The following is a 20332-nucleotide window of genomic DNA, read 5'->3' as shown; positions in this document are numbered from 1 at the left end:
AGTTTGGAGGATCAAACAGTCTCTAGGACTCACTTTTGCTCCATCTCTTACAACTGCCTTTCTCTGTGTTGGCCTCCCGGCCCCCCGCCAGCTCCACAGAGCACACAGCCCTGGCTGCGCCTCCCCTGCTGCAGCTGGCATCCCCGCAGCGGCTGCTCCAGGCGGGCCACCACTATCACTTCTGCATAAACTGTGGTTCCCACGTGCTTCCCACACGCCCAAACCCTCCCACTTTTCTTCTTGGTTTAAATACCACTTCTCCCCGGAAGTTCTCCCTGAACACTCAGGCCACAGGTGCAGTTTTGTTTCAACTCCTAGGGCACTTATGGCCACACACTGTAACTCACTATGCCCAAGTCTTCTCTCCCCAGTCTGTTAACTATGAAATGTCCATCCTCAAACTTTATACCCTCAAACATGAAAGGGTCATCAGTTTACTCCTCTCAATTTACCAGGGAGAAAGCTGAGATTCACAGGGGAGAAATGCCTCACCTAGGGTCAAAAGCCAGTGGGGACTTGAATATCTCACTCATTCCACTTCTCTGACACCCCCTGGAGATCAACAAGGCTGGGACCCCATATTCTGAGTAAATGTTTTCAAGTGAATGAACAGTCAAGCTGGAGAAGTTCATTCCATGGGAAGCGACTATCAGTTCCACAAGAACGAAAAGGCATGCCCATGTGGAGAAAGGAAACATGAAAGAACGAGATTGTCTTCAGGACAGAAATTGGTCCAGCCTGGGAAGTTAGGTCGGCCCCTCCAGATCCAGGAGGGCTGCTTTGCTGAGGCCAAAAAGGACAGGACAGTCAAAAGGCTTCAGAACAAGGAACAGAAGTCGTTTTGCTCTGGCACCAGCTGGACAAGGCTGAGATCCCCGTAACTCCAACCTGAGCAACGGAGTGACAGAGAGCACCAACCCTGAAGCCCATCAAGAGCAGCTCCACATGGGGTGTGAGGCTCAGCTGCCGTGATCCCTGAACCTACTGTCCTGGAACAAATCTGCTGGCAATTCCAGCCCTTCCTCTCCTCCCCCAGCTTCTGGATGAGGTGGGACCTCAGGGCTGAGGCAGGCCAGGAGCTCAGGGAAGGGCACCCCCAGCTCCACTTCACTGCGCACAGTGGAACTAGGAGGACGAGCTCTTCCCCGAGCAGAGGAATCACATGGTGAGGTCGCAGCTGCAGGGGTGATGGTTGTAGCTCAGGGTGGGGAAAACCAGGGAGAAGAGGCCAGGGTCACTAACACACCCAATCCCTCACATGCCATCCTGCTTAGAAGGGGGCAGGGGAGGGATGGCATCATCCTCTGAGCACAGTAGACCAGCACGGGCAGTCACCACACTGAGAGGCATCTACCTCAGTTCCGGGTTCCCACACACCTCGATGCCCCCTCTCCTACTCAGTTTTCTAGCACAAGAGGGCAGGGGAGGCTGCGCTAGCTGAGGACTGAGGAGTCCTCAAGGGGCCAGCGGTTGCAGAGGCCACCATAGCTCTCCACGGAATTTCCAAGCTAATCAATTAGTGGGTGGCCCCTCTCCTCCCAGACTACAGGCCACTCCTCCTGCCTTTGGCTGCTGAGGCCAATCTTCCTCTCCAGGGCGCACTTGCTGTAACTCCCCCTCTGCCTGAAGCAGATCAGCCTCTGTGGGTGAGCTGTGGAGGCAGAGCTCGTTCATGCTTGCAGACTTGCTGGGAGGAAGCAGAAGAATCGTGGCAGAAAGGGAAGGGGAGTAAATCAAGTGTCTGAGGGACAGCAGTACACGAGAATGACCTTCCAACACGTGGCAGCACCAGGAAGTGAATGAACCATAGATGGGTTCGGAGCACAGGATCTGGACTCTGGCTCATCCCCGATCACTGAGTGACTGCAGACACCATTCTCTGGGTGCTGCTTTTCCTGTCTATGACATGGGTGTTGGGTGGAATGATATCTAGGAATCATTGCCAGCTGCCTGATACCAAGATAGAATGGTGAGCTCTTTGACTTTGTCTTACTCATCTTTGAGTGCCTCCCCCACCAGTGCTCAAGTACCTGCCTGGCACGGAGTAGATACAACAGTTAAGATTTTTGAATACATTATTGAAAACAAATGAGTAGGAAGTTGGCAGAGTTAAGTAGAGGAGGAGAAGAGGTCCTTGGAATAGAAAGGGCTCATCCAGGACTGACTGTGGTTGAAGAGAAAGTTACTGGGCACACCATCAAGAGAAGAATCTGGGCTGGCCAAGAAGAGACTGGATTTAAGGAATTGGATAGAAACCCCCAGGCCTGAGCGCGTGGGGGCCAGTGATGGTTTCCCTGTTTACCACTGTCCACTCTCCACTCTGTTGAGGCAGGTAGACTTCAGGCAAGAGAGCAAGAGGAAGGAGGGAACCAGTATGTGGATGTTTGCATTTAGACTCACGTGTGTGCCTCAGTGTGTCTGGGGCTATCTGTTGAGGTTTCTATGTCTCTGGCATTTGTTTGGGGGCAGGGCATCTTTGCTGGGTGCTGCGTGTGTATGTGACATACATGACTCATGTTTTCCTCTAGTGCATGGATCTGTGTAGGTGTCTGTGTCTGTAAGGGACTGAGTGTGTGTGCCCATGTTCATATACTCCTGTCCCGGTGGGTGTGCGTGTGTCTCTGGCACGTCTGTGTGTCTGGATATATCGGGATACATCCCTGCGTGTCTGTGTGCAAGCATGTATCCCTGTGCACTTCCGTGTCTTGGGGCATCTGAAGGTGTGCTCCAAAAGTGACCATTTCAGCATGGAGTTGAAGGCAGTGAGCTGCCTCAAACACAGGGGTTTTTTTTTTTAACTCTCGATCCTAAGCATCCCTGCCTCATTTTGTGATCTTAAATAATCAATCCTTCCTGCTCAATTCAAAGCAGACACCTGCCTTACCTGGGCCTCAGGAAAGGGCTATGTGTCCACAACAGCAGCTCAGCATCCAGGGAGCCCAGCCCTGTGCCACATGTTTCAACAGGAGCTGACACAAACTCAGTCAACAGATCTCCCTTTCACCTGAAGTCATCAGGAGATGGGGAAGGAAACTGACATTTATGAAGCACCTACTATTTGCAAAGTGTTTATAAGCAAACTGTGAGGATGGTATTTTTATCCTACTTTTGGAGAGAGAAAAAAAATGAAGCTCAAAGAGGTTAAGAAGCTTCCTGGAGTTTCTCTTGTATTTCCTTTGTACGTGGAAAGGAATTCTTTCTAGAATTCCCCCCGACTCCTACCTGCCCACTGAATGCCTTGTCCTTCAAGCTCGCCCTGCTCAAATGCCACCTCTTCTGTGGAGCCTTCCCTGCCTTTGCCAGGAAAGTGAGGACAAAACCCTGTGCAGAGCCTGAGGTCAGATGAGGAAAGACAAACATTTGTCTTCAGAAGGCTTATCATCTGGTAGGGAAGATGAGCATTACAGAAAAAACAAAAACAAAAACAAAAAACAAAAAAAGAAATCCTCACTTTAGACCAGCAAATGAGAGCCAAGTTCCCAATGAGAGGTACAAGAAACAGGAGTGAAGTGTTCGTGTGGGCTGGGGAGTCAAGAAAGGAGGTGGGGTTTCTTGGAGGAAGTGGAGCGGGGCTGGGTACTGGGATAGGGTAGGAAGAATATTTCAGGTAGGGAGGAGCATACAGGGAAGGCAGGTGAGAAGGTGGGGGCTGTACTGCAAAGCTTCAGGTGGGTGGCTGAGCCACGGGCACTCCATCTAACGGGCAATGGGATATTCGTATGAGTGCAAACGGCTCAGCCCTGCATCCAGTAGGCAAGAGGGAAACTAGCAGGAAAGTAAAGTTGAGTGGGAAAAGCATGGCTCAGGAGTTCCCAGAGCCCTTATAGCTATGGCATTCTCTATATACAGCTGCTGTCTCAGCCCACAGGAAACCCACGGAAGTCTCTGGGCCGAGATGGATGACAACGCATTTGCCTTCAAGACTGGGTAGGCCGGGCGCGGTGGCTCAAGCCTGTCATCCCAGCACTTTGGGAGGCCGAGACGGGCGGATCACGAGGTCAGGAGATCGAGACCATCCTGGCTAACACGGTGAAACCCCCGTCTCTACTAAAAAAATACAAAAAATTAGCCGGGCGAGATGGCGGGCGCCTGTAGTCTCAGCTACTCGGGAGGCTGAGGCAGGAGAATGGCGTAAACCCAGGAGGCGGAGCTTGCAGTGAGCTGAGATCCGGCCACTGCACTCCAGCCTGGGCGACAGAGCGAGACTCCGTCTCAAAAAAAAAAAAAAGACTGGGTACCTCTGGCTGGGAGGGAGACCAGTCAACAATTTCTGCAGACAGTACCGAGTTCTGGCATGCTGTCCTTCAGGTGAGAGAACCCAACATTTCTCTGCTATCTTCTTTTCCTCACGTCCTATTTTCCTCCCTGACCCCACGTCCATCTACTCTGCCTTACAGCACTAGGGAAGAAGAGGCCACATTTTAGCTCTAACCAACCCACAAAACATCTTCCTATACCTTCACATTCTCTTTCCCCTGCCTGAAATGCCCTTTCCACTTCCAAGCATCTGTATAACTGGTGATCTCCTACTCATTCTCCCAAACGCAGCTCGAATTCCACTTATTCTTTGAAATCTTCTCCAAATCGTCTAGCAGAGGAAACCACCCCCACTTTGTTCATGCAGTTAGTGTAGTGCTTTTTACATTGTGCCTAGATGAAGGTTAAGGACAATGACTGACCTTTCTCTAGAGCCCCAGGGCCCAACACAATGCTGGACTCAGAGCAGACACTCAATAAAGGGGCACGAATTGTACGGCTGAGCTGTCACATGGCTAGAGCATTGTGTCCAACCCCTGTTAACGTGGACAAAGCAGAGAGTGACCAGAATGGAAAAGGACCTAAAAATATGGTTCTATAAGAAAAGATCTAAGGTACCAGGGGTGTTTGGGTTGAAGAAAAGAACAATAGAATAGATGCCTTTGGCCACTATGTGAAAAGCCACAGAGGAAGCAGGCTTGACATGTGTAGCTCTCGGGCCAAAACTGGAATCATTTGTAGAAGTTACAGGAAAGTGGACTTCAGTTGAGATTCAGAAAAAGACTTAATTTAACTACAGTCCTCCAGCGCTGGACTGGCCTATCTCAAGAAGCCATCATGGAAGAGACAGAAGCCATTAGAAGCTGAGGAAGAAGGAACTAACATCTATTAGCATCCGTTCTCTGCTACGTGCCTGTACGTGTGTTGCCTCTTTAATCTTGACATCAACCATGTAAGAGAGGACTCAATATCCCCATTATAGATGAGGAGACTGAAGAGGACATGAAGTGGGTCCACGTTTCCACAGCCAATCAGGATGAAAATCCAGGTGGCTCTAAAGCTAGTGCTCTTTTCACTGCATCATACGACCTGCCTAAGAGGAGTTGGGGAGTAAGGGTTAGGAGTCAGCTGAGAAGAATCCTGTATCTGAAGAGAATGGATCAGAGGGGTGCCAAGGTCCTGGCTCTCTGATGCTACTACTACTCTATACTGGGGCAAGTGGCGGGGTTGGAAGGGGCATAGCAGATGATTTCCCTGGGACACCGACCGGGTGACAATGATACAGAAGCAGCAAAATATAAAAAATGTTATATATCTGGTTACCCTAGGAAGCTGACAAACTCCAGTTTGCTCTGGAGTTTGTCCATCACCCTCTTTCCTTCATGCTCCCTTCACCTCTGTTTTCACTCATTGCTCTTCCAAAAGCTTCACTCAACAAATATTTATTGAATAAATATTGCGTACAGATCACTGGACAAGACAGTGAGATGCAGCTCGTTCCTGCAAGGAGCTTCCCTGCTAAGACCTGACTTAGTCCATCCTCCAGGATTTCACCAAAGCCTGGAGCTTTCCTGGCAAAGGGTAGGTGTGCTAGATTGGTTGAACACTGCTAGAAACCTTGGAGCAATGGGAGAAAAGGATGTGGTGTTTTAAGGAAGAGATTAAATGGGGGACAAAATGAGTGCATTGTTTCTGAGGTAACTGAAGTCACTTGGTTAACTGAGAAATTTAGAAGCGTTTTGTCCAGCTGATTTTGTGCACTGAGGAAAGCAAGGACAAGCCTTTCCCAGTGTCATGTGTGGATGTTTTACTCTCTCCACTCCATACCTCCTCTGCCAACAACCCCACACAATCTCTTCATTCAGTCTGGAACGCCCTCCCTGTCCCACATAACATCATGTCTATTTGGTGAACCTGATTCAATCTCCAAGACCCAGTTCAAGTCTCACCTATTCTTGGAATTCTTCCCAAATTTCTCTAGGAAGAATAATTTACTTCCACTTGGTTCATAAAATTAATAAAGTATTAAACATGCTGCAAGCTATGCAGGTCAAAGTGTTCGGGGGCAGAAGCTAAGACTCATTCATCTTCCTGCTCTCTACAGTATGTATCTAGTACAAGGGTCAGCAAATTGTCCAAATCCAGACCACCAACTGTTTTGTTAATAAAGTTTTATTGGAACAGTACTGTGGCCATTTGTTTACTTTTTGTTGATGGATGCTTTTGCACTGCAACTTCAGAGCTGAGTTGTTGCAACAAGACTATATGGACCACAAGCCTAAAGTATTAACTATACGATTCTTTACCCAAAAAAAAAAAAACTTGTCAATTCCTGAACAACCATACAATGTGCGGTCAACAAATGAATGCTGAATGTAGTAAGGTGCTTTATGATAAAATTTTGACTGGTATTCAAATGGCCTGGGTCCGAATTCTGCTCCTAATTGTTTAAATAATGATGATTAAGCAGACAGATGTTAGATAGATTACACAGATGATACATAGATCACATAGATAGTAGGGATAGATGGATAGAAGAGTTTAGATAGATAGATAGAGGAGTTTGGATAGATAGATGATAGAGGAGTTTTGAGGGCTTATTCTATGCCAGGCACTGAGCCAAGTATTATAAACTTATTCACTGTATCCAACAACCAATTCCGTGGATAGCTACTAGTATTTTCCTCATTAAAGAAGAAGAAAATGAGGCTCAGGGAGGTCGCAACACCTTTTGGTAGAGCCAGGATTCAAAGCAGGTCTGACCTACACCAAAGTTTGAGACTTACCCACTATGCTAGAACACTCTTGAGAATCCGTTTCTTCATAAAATTAAGATTATTGGATGATCAAAGTGATTTTCAATCCATTTAGCAAGCAGAAATGTATATATTTATAAACATATATATTAAAATGTATATCTGGAACTTCAACATGCAAGAAGTCCATCCGGAGTTCTAGAATTTCGGCCGGCTGCCTCCTCCCTCCCCTCGGCATTTCCACCTGTCAGTCCTCTCCATGGCTCCGACCAACCTCCCATCTGCCCCCGTGTTCCTCCTCCTCGGCCTGGTGGAAGGAACAGACGCCCACCCGCTGCTGTTCCTTGGCATCTATCTGCTCAACGCCCTGAGCAACCTGAGCATGGTGGTGCTGGTGAGGTGCGACGGGGCCCTCTGCTCCCCCATGTATTACTTCTTGGGTCACCTGAGCCTCGTGGACGTCTGCTTTACCACCGTCACGGTCCCCGGGCTGCTGGCCGGCCTGCTCCACCCGGGCCAGACCATATCCTTCCAGGCGTGCTTCGCCCAGATGTACTTCTTCGTGGCTCCGGGCATCACCGAGAGCTACCTCCTGGAGCCCATGTCCTACCACCGCGAGACGGCGGTGTGCCGGCCCCTGCGCTACGGCGCGCTGGTGACGCCATGACGCTGCGCCACGCTGGTACGTGCGTCGTGGGCCGTGGCGCACCTGCACTCGCTGCTGCACACGCTGCTCCTCTCCGCGCTTTCCTACCCGCGCGCCGCCCCCGTGCGCCACTTCTTTTGCGACATGGCGGTAATGCTGAGCTTGGCGACCTCGGACACGTCCGCCGCGGAGACGGCCATCTTTTCCGAGGGCCTGGCCGTGGTGTTGGCCCCGCTGCTCCTTGTGTTCCTCTCCTACGCGCGGTGCGCCGCTTGCGCTCGGCCGGCGGCCGGCGCCGCGTCTTCTCCACCTGAGGGGCCCACCTGGTGGCGGTGGCGCTTTTCTTCGGCTCCGTCCTCTCCGTGTATTTCCGGCCGTCTTCTGCCTACTCGGCCCGCTACGACCGCCTGGCTGGTGTAGTCTACGCGGTCATCACGCCGACCTTGAACCCTTTCATCTACAGCCTTCGCAACAGAGAGGTCAAGAGCGCTCTGAAAAGGGTGCTCGGAGGGCTGCACCCCAAGAGGCCTGAGGGCGAATCTTACTCAATGGCATTTTCATAATAACAGTTACAGAAAAAACCTTATTAGTATTTTGGCTTTCCAAAGCACTATTAATTTCGATGTACTCTGGCGTATTTGTTGTTAAATAAGAAATTAGACCTGAAGTAAATATGACAACGTGTTTACTGTAGTGATGGATACATAGGAGGTTAAATTCATTTCTGTGTTGTCTGAATGTGTGAGATAGATTCTACTTTTAAATTTTGGGTAAATGAAAAGACGGCAAATGAAGGTAGGGAAATAGTTTGTGAAGAGGGAGAAGGAAGAGTGTGACTAGCAGGAACCCAGTGATTGGACGGGAAGCTTGAGAAGCAATGGATGCTTTATTTTATTTTATTTTTATTTTTTTATTTTTTGAGATAATGTCTGGCTCTGGTGCCCACGCTGGAGTGCAGTGGCGCGATCTCAGCTCACTACACCCTCTGCCTCCTGGATTCAAGCGATTCTCCCGCCTCAGTCTCCCAAATAGCCAGGATTACAGGCGCCTGCCACCACACCCGGCTAATGTTTTGTACTTTCTTTACTAGAGCCGGGGTTTCACTATGTTGACCAGGCTGGTCTCGAACTCCTGGCCTCAAGTGATACCCCTGCCTGGGCTTTCCAAAGTGCTGGGATTACAGGCGTGAGCCTCCGCACCCAGCCCAGGGGAGGATCTTAAAGAGCTGTTGTTGGATGCCCCTGCAGACTCCTCCTGAAGAAACTTCAAGATCCAGTTATTTTTTAAGTGGCTTTTAAAAATTTAAATTCTGGCCGGGCGTGGTGGCTCAAGCCTGTAATCCCAGCACTTTGGGAGGCCGAGACGGGCGGATCACGAGGTCAGGAGATCAAGACCATCCTGGCTAACACGGTGAAACCCTGTCTCTACTAAAAAAAATACAAAAAACTAGCCGGGCGAGGTGGCGGGCGCCTGTAGTCCCAGCTACTCTGGAGGCTGAGGCAGGAGAATGGCGTGAACCCGGGAGGCGGAGCTTGCAGTGAGCTGAGATCCGGCCACTGCACTCCAGCCTGGGTGACAGGGCGAGACTCCGTCTCAAAAAAAAAAAAAAAAAATTTAAATTCTTTTCCTAGATACTATGTCAACCATTTTTATTGTAAAAATTCAGAGTTAAAGATAAAGTTCTCCTTGACTACCACCCAAATCAGCCTCCACTGCCATCCCAATTATCAGTTGAATCTCCCGCTCTTTCCTTCACTTTTGCTCTCTCGCTCTGATTTTGAAACATAGTGTCATTCTATTTATATAATTCTGCAGTTTCCTTTTTTTATGAAACAATACATCTAGAGGACCTCGTCTTCCACCAGTAGAATGTCTTCATTCTTCACTTCATGCTATACAATCCTAGACTGTGGCTCTTCCACAGTTTAATCAGTCCCTTATTGATAAATATTTGTTTTTCTAATTTTTCACTATTGCAAGGTTGTAATGAAAATTCTTGCAATAAAAATAATAAAAGCTGGGCGGGCGTGGTGGCTCACGCCTGTAATCCCAGCACTTTGGGAGGCCGAGGCAGGTGGATCACCTGAGGTCAGAAGTTCAAGAGCAGCCTCGCCAACATGGTGAAACCCTGTCTCTACTAAAAATACAAAAATTAGCTGAGTGTGGTGAAGGACGCCTGTAATCCCAGCTACTGGGGAGGCTGAGGCAGGAAAATCGCTTCAACCCAGGAGGTGGTGGAGGTTGCAGTGAAGCGAGATTGCACCAGTGCACTCCAGCCTGGGCGACAGAGTGAGAGTCTGTCTCAAAAAAAAATAATTAAAATTTAAAAGCTAACATTTAGTGAGAAACTGTTACATGGCAGACACTTTTAAAAAGAATATAATCACAAAGGATGATATTTTAAATCTTTCTAGAACTTCTCAAGTAAATTTAAAAATCAGAATAAGACTTTTCTAACCAAAGACAAACTGCAAAAGCTAGCTCAATTATATATACAATGTCTGAATAGACCATTAAAATAAATATTTGAGAAGGGAAAATGAAGACAATATAAACCAAAAAAACATCTCTAATGAAAGTCTTGAGGCCGACAATAAGCATATGAAAACATATTCAACATTATTATTCATCAGGGAAATGCAAATTAAAATCATAATAAGATACTACTACATACCCAACAGAATATCAAATGTTAGAAACAACAGATTGAGAATATCAAAGGTTAGCAAGGATGTGGAGCAATTAACACCCTCATATATTGCTAGTAAGACTGTAAAAGAATAAAACTGCTTTGCAAACTGTTGGCAGTTCCCAACGTTTTAGTATTTACCCAGTCTACAGCACAGAAATTTTGCTTCTGAAGTACCCAAAATAAGTGAAAACAAATGTCCAGCAAAAGATGTATATAAGAATTTTCAAAGAGGCTTCAGTCATAGTAGCTAAAACTGAACAACCCAAATGCTCATCAGCAGAAGGAATAAGTCAACTGTGGCATAATCATTTCAATGGTATACAATGCAGCAGTGAAAAAGATTGAACTCTGATGATTCACACGACATGGATACATCTTTAAAACATGATGAGTAGAAGAATCTAAAAAAAAAAATATATATATATATAGTATGATTCCATCTATTCAAAGTTCATGAGCCGGCAAATTCATCTCCGGTGGCAGAAACCACCATAGTCATTACCCTCTGGATGTGGGTGGGGACTGACAAGGGGGGGCACAAGGAAAATTTCTGAAGTGACATAAATCCTCTCTATCTTGATCTGTACAGTGGTCACACGGGTGTCAAATTCAGCAGGCTGTACACTTAAGATTTGTGCACTATATTTAAATTATATTACAATGAAAAATTCTCGGGTGAGGAGGCTTTCTGGGTTTTTCAAAATTTCAAGGACCAAATACTCCCCTTTTCAGACTCTCAAGGAATAACCCCCAGGCTCTATGTAATGCATTCCAGAACCTAAAATTAAGTAAAATTAAAATAGCTACCTAATTTACTGAAGAAGAAAAATACAAGACACGAACAAAATTATAGACCAGTTCTGCTGTGAAAATGGATATCAAAATGATGTCTGAAACACTAATAATAATCCCATCTTTTCATATTTGAAGTCACGCTAATATGTTCAATTTAAAAATTTAGGATTACCTCATCAGAGGCAAAACGGCTTCTTAAAAAATCAATACCAGGTCCTGATCAAAGCTCAGAATAAAATAAAAAGCGACTTCCTTAACAAACTGTGTTAGAGTCAGCCAAGGCTGTACCTTATCCTCTCTCTGGATGAGAACAGTCTTTAATTCTCTAAATGGCAATAAAATGGAAATTATAGGACCCCTAGACAATCCTATTAAAAGATTTTGCTCTCCCTTTATTCTTTATCAACTATAATACCAGGTATAATGTACACTGCTCCCAGCCAGGATTCTTCAACGCATCAAACAGCTCCAGTGCCTCTGAACTCAGCAGTGGGTTACTTGCCCTGGATCTACCATCTAAGTCTCTGCTAGCAGCACTGAATGACTGCTGGCAATGGAACAGGTTGTTCTCCTATTTATTTATTTATTTATTTAGAGACAGGGTCTTGTTCTGTCGCCCAGGCTGGAGTGCAATGACGCAATCTCAGCTCACCGCAACCTCCGCCTCTCAGGTTTGAGCGATTCTTCTGTCTCAGCCTCATGAGTAGCTGGAACTACAGGCATGTACCACCACATTAGGCTAATTTTTATATATTTAGTAGAGACAGGGTTTCACCATGTTGGCCAGGCTGGTCTCGAACTCCTGGCCTCAGGTGATCCACCTGCCTTGGCCTCCCAAATTGCTGGAATTACAGGCATGAGCCACCACACCTGGCCTGTTCTATTTTTAACAGCTTCACTCAGGACAGGTCATAGGGACATCTAAACAGCCTTTCCTTTTATCTTGATTAGGACACTGATAGGATGAATCAGCAGGAAATATTAATTCTTTTTTTTCTTTCTTTTTTTTTTTATTTTTTTTTATTTTTTTGAGATGGAGTCTCACTCTGTTGCCCAGGCTGGTGTGCAATGGCATGATCTCGGCTCACTGCAACCTCTGCTTCCCAGATTTAAGCGATTCTCCTGCCTCAGCCTGCTGAGTAGCTGGGATTACAGGCATGCGCCACCACACCCAGCTAATTTTTGTATTTTTAGTAGAGATGGGGTTTCACCATGTTGGTCAGGATGGTCTCGATCTCTTGACCTCGTGATCCACCTGCCTCGGCCACCCAAAGTGCTGGGATTACAGGCGTGAGCCACTGCGTCTGGCCAAGCATTATTTCTAAACCAAAGAGACTTTGAACAGGGATTTGCAATTACTTCACAGTCTTCTACCTCATAAATATGAAGCCTATTTCTTGGAAGAGCTTTAGAGACAATGGTATCCTTGCTTCAGCACGATAGTGGGTCCATTCTGACTAAACCACAATGCTAAAATTGGATGTCTCAGGCCCTAAGAAGGGCATTTTTCTGAGAATTTCCCAAAATATATAATTTAAAAATTATAAAGAGTCAACATCGCACGTAATAGTGAAAATTTTAAACTATGAAAAAATTTTGGTGGGGGTGGAGTTGGTGAGATGTTGGTCAAAGGGTGCAAAATTTCAGATAGTATTCCTCCTATCTAGGAGGAATAAATTTAAAAGATTTATCACAACATGGTGACTGTAGTTAACAATATATTGTATTCTTGAAAAATACTAAGAGAGTAGATGTGCTCTCACCACAAAAAAAGATAACTATGTGAGGTAATGTATATGTTAATTCGCTAGATTTGGTCATTCTGCAGCGTATACATACTTTAAAGTATCATGTTGTGCATGATCAATACATACAATTTTATCTCTCAATTTGAAAAACATAAAATAAATGCATCAGAAAAAATAATTTTGGAAGTAATCAAAATGGAAGACGTTAATCAAAAGCAGCATTGTCCACTAGTAATAAAATGTAAGTCACAAATGTGAGTCACATAAGTAATTTTAAATTTTCAATAAACACATTTTAAAAGGTAGAAATAGCCAGGCACACACCTGTAGTCCCAGCTGCTCAGATGACTGAGGGGAGACGATTGCTTGAGCCCAAGAGTTCAAAGCCATAGTGCGCGATGATCAGATGTGTGAATAGCCACTGAACTCAGGAATGGAAAAACAAATATTGTATGTTCTCACTTATAAGTGGGAGCTAAGCCATGAGGATGCAAAGGCATAAAATTAATAATGGACTCTGGGGACTCCAGGACAAAGGATGGGATGGGGGTTGTTAGCAATGAAAAGTTCCTAGTTCCACTTCAAAATTTATCTTTGTAAAGAACAATAAGTGTTAAAAATAGTAGTTCCTCTTAAAACTCCCTTCAAGTTTTCCTTGCTTGCTTTTTATGTTACATACCAATGAATCTTTTATTTTACTAATGACTTTTTGTTATACCCCAGATAGCTGTTGAAAATAGTAAGGAAATGAGTATATCCTATGTCCTTGTACTTTAACCAGGACCTAAATTGTTTGTTCTAGTCACCAGTCTGCCTAGACATTGCCCGGACATGCCCAGACATGTTCCAGCTTGCAGCCTATGCCTCTTCCTTATTTGGAAATGTTATTGTCATCCTAGCTTTCCATAAGCAACCCGCCTTCCTTTCTTGTTCCCCATTGTGCACCTTTACCTATTTAGGAAAGTCTTGCGTTTTTAGCCAATCAGGATCAGTCTAGATTGTGCAGTCCAGCTCCAGCCAATGTCCTCCAGATAGGACATAGCAGTAGGGACCCAGTGCATCAGGTATAAGAATCCCTGCTTTCCTTTGTTTGGTGTGCTCTCATGGCAATCTGGCTTGCAACCAGCACCCTTCTGCAGAAGTAAAATTGCCTTGCTGAGAAATCCTTTGTTCACGTGCTCATGTTCTTTACGACTCCAAGCTTTCATTTCCAACAGGGCGAGGGATAAAAAAACTACATATTGGGTACCGCGTACACTGCTTGGGTGACAGGTGCACCAAAATCTCAGAAATCACTAAAGAACCTATCCACATAACCAAAAAACACCTATATCTCAAAAACTATTGAAATTTAAAATAATAATTTTTTTTTTTTTTTTTTGAGACGGAGTCTCTCTCTGTCACCCAGGTTGGAGTGCAGTGGCCGGATCTCAGCTCACTGCAAGCTCCGCCTCCCAGGTTTACGCCATTCTCCTGCCTCAGCCTCCCGAGTAGCTGGGACTACAGGTGCCTGCCACCTTGCCTGGCTAGTTTTTTGTATTTTTTAGTAGAGACGGGGTTTCACCATGTGAGCCAGGATGGTCTGGATCTCCTGACCTTGTGATCCACCCGTCTCGGCCTCCCAAAGTGCTGGGATTACAGGCTTGAGCCACCGCGCCTGGCTAAAATAATAATTTTTTTAAAAAATAACATTTTTAAGCCAATATATATTTCAACAAATAACCAATGTTTAAAATTATTAATGCTATAGTGTACCTCTGTTTTTCTTGCTGTCTTCAATATCCAGTATGTTTTTATACTCACAGCATATCTCCGTTTGAACTAGCCTCTTTCAAGTGCTCAACAGCTGCATGTGGCTACTGTGTTACCCAGCACAGATGTCCAGCAGATCTAAGGCACAACTTCTCCATGGACTATTCTGTATCCAGTTAAAATGAAATGTAGACATTTTAAAGGGAGTAGCAGGGCTGAAAAATGGAAACTAGTGGGCTGGTGGCTCATGCCCGTAGTGGTGGCTCCCAGCACTTTGGGAGGCCAAGGTGGGCAGGTCACCTGAGGTCAGGAGTTCAAGACCAGCTTAGCCAACATGGCAAAACTCTATCTCTACTAAAAATACAAAAATTAGCTGGGCATGGTGGTGGGTGTCTGTAATCCCAGCTACTGGGGAGGCTGAGGCATGAGAATCATTTGAACCCAGGAGGTGGAGGTTGCAGTGAGCCAAGATTGTGCCATTGCACTGCAGCCTGGGCAACAGAGCAGGAAAAACAGACTTTTTCGTCTAAAAAAGAATAGAAAAGAAACTAGTGCCATTAGCATGCCAAGTTTTGAGAAATTTCTGGATCATATGAAGCCAATGTGAATCAGATTGAGGAAAAGTTAATCAGGGTAATTGGCTCTCACACAACACAAGCAAAGGAGAGGCCTAGAAAACAAATGGCCCATTTTCCCCAGAAGTGCTCGAATACCCTCCAATCCAGAAAACAAAAATAGATGGTGTGGCCTGGGCCCTGGCTGGAGAAGAGGCCACTGGGCTGAGTGAATGTGACAAGCCCCCACCCCCACTGCCTTCCTCCTAAGAACACGAGAAGTGTGGGTGACCCCGAGGCCCCGCCAGGCCCCAGACCCCACCCAGCAGCCCCGCAGCCAAGCTGGCAGCAGCACTAGGCAGGTCACCCTGAAGACCCTCCAGCAATGAACCTTCTGGATAGTCATCGACCCGGAGGAGACGGTGAAAGCACTGAAAGAGAAGACTGGATCTGAAAAAGGGAAAGATGCCTTTCCTGTAGCAGGTCAAAATTAATTTAGGCAGGCAAAATGCTCAGTGATGATACTGCTCTCAGAGAATATAAAATTGATCCGAAAAACTTTGTGGTGGTTATGGTGACAAAACCCAAAGCGGTGTCAACACCAGCACCAGCTAAAACTCAGCAATCTACACGTGCCACCGCTATGCATTACTTACTTCTCCCGCTGTGCACTACTTCCTCCACTGTGCACTACTTTTCCTGCTGAGCATTACTTCCCCTGCTGTGCGCTACTTCCTACGCTGTGCACCAGTTCCTTCGCTGTGCAGTACTTTCCCTGCTGTGCACTACTCTCTCCGCCGTGCACTACTTCCCCTGCCGTGCACTACTTCCCCTGCCGTGCACTACTTCCCCTGCCGTGGACTACTTCCCCTGCTGTGCACTACTCTCTCCGCCGTGCACTACTTCCCCTGCCGTGCACTACTTCCCCTGCCGTGGACTACTTCCCCTGCCGTGCACTACTTCCCCTGCCGTGGACTACTTCCAGCGCTGTGCATTATTCCTCCGCCAGGCACTACTTCCGCCGCTGTGGTGTGCACAACTTCCTCCGCCGTGCATTATTCCTGCACTGTGCACTACTTCCTCCGCAGTGCAGTACTTCCCCTGCCGTGCACTACTTCCCCTGCTGTGGACTACTTCCAGCGCTGTGCATTATTCCTCTGCCATGCACTACTTCCGCCGCTGTGCTGTGCACAACTTCCCCGCTGTGCATTACTCCTGCACTGTGCACTACTTCCTCCGCCATGCAGTACTTGCCCCACCATGCACCACTCCCTTTACTGTGCACCGCTTCCTGCGCTGTGCACCAATTCCTCGGCTGTGCATTATTTCTCCACTGTGCATTACCTCCTCCACAGCAACAACTGTGGCTCAGGTTCCACCCTGTCCCTGCTTTGGTTCCCAGTTCCACACCTGCGTCCCTCACTCCAGCATCAGCGACAGCGTCTTCTAAACCTGCACCTACTAAAGCAACTAAACAAGGGAAAGCTGCAGAAAAGCCAGCAGAGAGGCCAGTGGCCGCTAGCCCAACATCCACTGATGGGACTTCGGAAGATTCTTCTCATCAAACCCTTTTGAAGATGTGACATGTGCACCTGTGATAGGTCAGTCTTAGGAGTATGGTAACTGCAATCATGTCAATGGGCTATGAAGGAGAGCAAGTAATTGCAGCCCTGAGAGCCAGCTTCAACAACCCTGACAGCAGTGGAGAATCCCTGAAGATGGAAAAAGTCAGACTATGGTTGACCCCCCTCAAGCACCTAGTACTGGGACTCCTTAGTCTTCATCAGTGACTGCAGTTGCAGCAACTATGACAGCTAGGACTACACCCCCCTGGAATTTTTACAGAATCAGCCTCAGTTTCAACAGATGAGACAAATTATTCAACAGAATCCTTCCCTGCCTCCAGCATGACTACAACAGATAAGTCTAGAAAATCCTCAGTTACTGCAGTAAAATAGCCAACAGCAGGAGCATTGTATTCAGATGTTAAAGGAACCAGTTCGAAAAGCTGGTGTTCAGCACTTTGGGAGGCTGAGGCCGGCAGATCACTTGAGGTCAGGAGTTCGAGACCAGCCTGGCCAACATGGTGAAACCCCGTCTCTACTAAAAAAAATACAAAAATTAGCCAACACCAGGAGCATTGTATTCAAATGTTAAACGAACCAGTTCAAGAAGCTGGTGTTCAGCACTTTGGGAGGCTGAGGCCGGCAGATCACTTGAGGTCAGGAGTTCGAGACCAGCCTGGCCAACATGGTGAAACCCCGTCTCTACTAAAAAAAAATACAAAAATTAGCCAACAGCAGGAGCACTGTATTCAGATGTTAAATGAACCAGTCCAAGAAGCTGGTGTTCACTTCTCCACTGCTGGTGGGAATGTAAACTAGTACAGCTGCTATGGAAAACAGTATGGAGATTCCTTGAACAACTAAAAGTAGATCTACCATTTGATCCAGCAGTCCCACTCCTGGGTATCTTACCCAGAGGAAAAGAAGTCATTATTCGAAAAAGATACTTGCACGTGCGTGTTTATAGCAGCACAATTCACAATTGCAAAATCGTGGAATTTTGCACAGCCGTAAAAAGGAATGAATTAGTATTTGCAGTGACCTGGATGAGATTGGAGACTATTATTCTAAGGGAAATAACTCAGGAATGGAAAACCAAACATCGTATGTTCTCACTCATAAGTAGGAGCTAACCTATAAGGATGCAAAGGCATAAGAATGATACTATGGAATTTGGGGACTCAGGGGGAGGTTGGGGGGGAATGAGGGATAAAAGACTACAAATAAGGTGCAGTGTATACTGCTTGGGTGATGAGTGCACCAAAATCTCACAAATCACCACTGAAGAACTTACTCATGTAACCAAGTACCACCTGTACCCCAATACCTTATGGAAAAATTAAAATAATAAAAAATTTAAAAAATAAAATTCCTTTCATTAAAAACAAAGAAGTCAATGTTCCAGGAGGAAGTGGTGGCAGTGGCAGCTGAGAAATTGCAGAACCTGCCGGAGTCACGTGAACTACATTCAGGTAATGCCTCAGGAAAAAGAAGCTAGAGAAAGGTTAAGGGCGTTAGGATTTCCTGAAGGATTTGTGATACAAGCATATTTTGCTTGTGAGAAGAATGAGAGTTTGGCGGCCAGTTTTCCTGTACAGTAGAACTTCGATGAAGACTGAAAGGGACTTTTCTGTATCTCATACTTCACACCAGTCTGTTACACTCACTTGTCCACTGGATTGTCTGGGATGAGTTGGGCTCATATCCACAATACTTGGTATAAGGAGGCAGATTGTTGAGAGTGGGGAAGGACGGATGTAGGATATCGGGCAGGGATAAATACACTGCATGTCTCTTCAGTTAGCAGATGTCGCAACTCCATGCAGGGTGTAAAATATTATACAACCAAATATCCGTTTTTGCAGATCTTTATTTCTTCCATAAAACAGCAGGTAATTTTTCCTAGGTTTCAGTCTTTTTAGTACCAGACCCAGAAACGTAGTGTAATGCCCTGCTTTATATTTCTTTGACTTAACATTGGTTTCAGAAAGAATCTTAGCTATCTGGAATTTACAGCTTCTGTTTCATGGTAACACTGAATAATGGCTTTGTGAAATTAAAAAAAAAAAATTGTAGCAACTCTGAACAGAAATGCCAAATTATTGATAGTTAATTGTTGCCACTTCAAAAATGAGTATAAAGTTAATGTGTAAGGAAGACTATTCTTCCATGTTAACTACTTGGGGTGGGAGGGGAGAAAGGGAACCTTTTCTTAAAATAAAAATAATGACTGCTATTTTAAAATTTCTTGATCATTGAATGTGAGATCCTTCCAACATGAATTTCTTGATCATTGAATGTGAGATCCTTCTAACATGATTTGAGAAACTGTATGAGTATAGGCAGAGTTCTTTTTCTGTTTACATTATTTTTTTGTTTTGTTTTGGAGGAAAATTGGTAGGTGTCTAATTACTGTTTACTTCATTCTTATGTTGCAGTAAAAGTTTTTTTGGTTTTTGGTTTTTTTGGAGACAGGCTTTTGCTCTGTTCCCAGGCTGGGGTGCAATGGTGCAATCTCGGCTCACTGCAATCTCTGCCTCCTGGGTTCAAGCGATTCTCCTGCCTCAGCCTTAACATTAACTTGTAGAAAGTTAGTAAACTTGATGCACTCTAACCAACCAAGGAATTAGTCAAAATTAAAAACTCAAAATTTAAAAGTCATAATATTAAAAATGGTATGTAAAATTTTATTTAACAATAATAAAGAAAAATATGTCTTATGGTAATAAATGCAGATAGCATGCTTTATCTTTTAATAACAAAGTTGAATTTAAGGCAAATGGCATTACAGAGACCAAAATTCACTGCTATAATAAAGGAGATACGCTGGGCGCAGTGGCTCACGCCTGTAATCCCAGCACTCCGGGAGGCCAAGGCGGGCGGATCACGAGGTCAGGAGATGGAGACCATCCTGGCTAATACAGTGAAATCCCCGTCTCTACTAAAAATACAAAAAATTAGCCAGGCGGGGAGGGGGGGTCCCAGCTACTCGGGAGGCTGAGGCAGGAGAATCACTTGAACCCAGGAGGCAGAGGTTGCAGTGAGCTGAGATCACACTACTGCACTCCAGCCTGGGTGACAGAGCGAGACTCTGTCTCAAAAAATAAAAATAAAAATAAAAAAATAAAGGAGATAAAAAGATTGTTTTAGGGTAAGGCAATGCATAATACCCTTGCCTTGTAACATATGTCATAACATATTTTATATGTTGAGCCCGGGAGGCGGAGGTTGCAGTGAGCCGAGATGATGCCATTGCACTCCAGCCTGGGTGACAGAGCGAGACTCATTTTTAAAAATAATAATAAAAAGGAATACAAATTGACCAATGTTGGAAACTTACTCACACCACAAGTAGAGATAAGAGTTTTAAAAAGATTTATAATCCTTTGGGTATATACCCAATAATGGGATTGCTGGGTCAAATGGTATTTCTGGTTCTAGATCCTTGAGGAATCGCCCCACTTATATGAATACAACACAACATAATTATGAGTGTAATTTGAGTAATATCTACTCAAATACATTCAATGCAATCCAAACAAAATGCCCAATGGAATTATTTTTGTG

The 20332-nt window shown here is 45.4% G+C and overlaps 1 protein-coding gene and 2 pseudogenes across 1 annotated transcript in view; 2 read left to right on the top strand and 1 right to left on the bottom strand.

The window, feature by feature from the left end:
• The window catches only part of LOC117067920 (olfactory receptor 3A1), a 46127-nt gene extending 38440 nt beyond the window's left edge, over positions 1-7687 (bottom strand). The window contains exon 1 of the mRNA XM_033185101.1: positions 7459-7687. The gene's annotated coding sequence lies outside the window, so the exon portion shown is untranslated. The remainder of the gene's footprint in view (positions 1-7458) is intronic.
• LOC117067919 lies at positions 7139-8352 on the top strand (annotated as a pseudogene).
• A 7268-nt stretch (positions 8353-15620) lies between these two features.
• LOC117066538 lies at positions 15621-18384 on the top strand (annotated as a pseudogene).
• The last annotated feature ends 1948 nt before the right edge of the window (positions 18385-20332 follow it).

The sequence above is a fragment of the Trachypithecus francoisi genome, unplaced genomic scaffold, assembly GCF_009764315.1.
Source record: "Trachypithecus francoisi isolate TF-2019V2 unplaced genomic scaffold, Tfra_2.0 Lachesis_group20, whole genome shotgun sequence".
Lineage (NCBI taxonomy): Eukaryota > Metazoa > Chordata > Mammalia > Primates > Cercopithecidae > Trachypithecus > Trachypithecus francoisi.
This window is presented reverse-complemented; position numbering and strand designations above follow the sequence as displayed.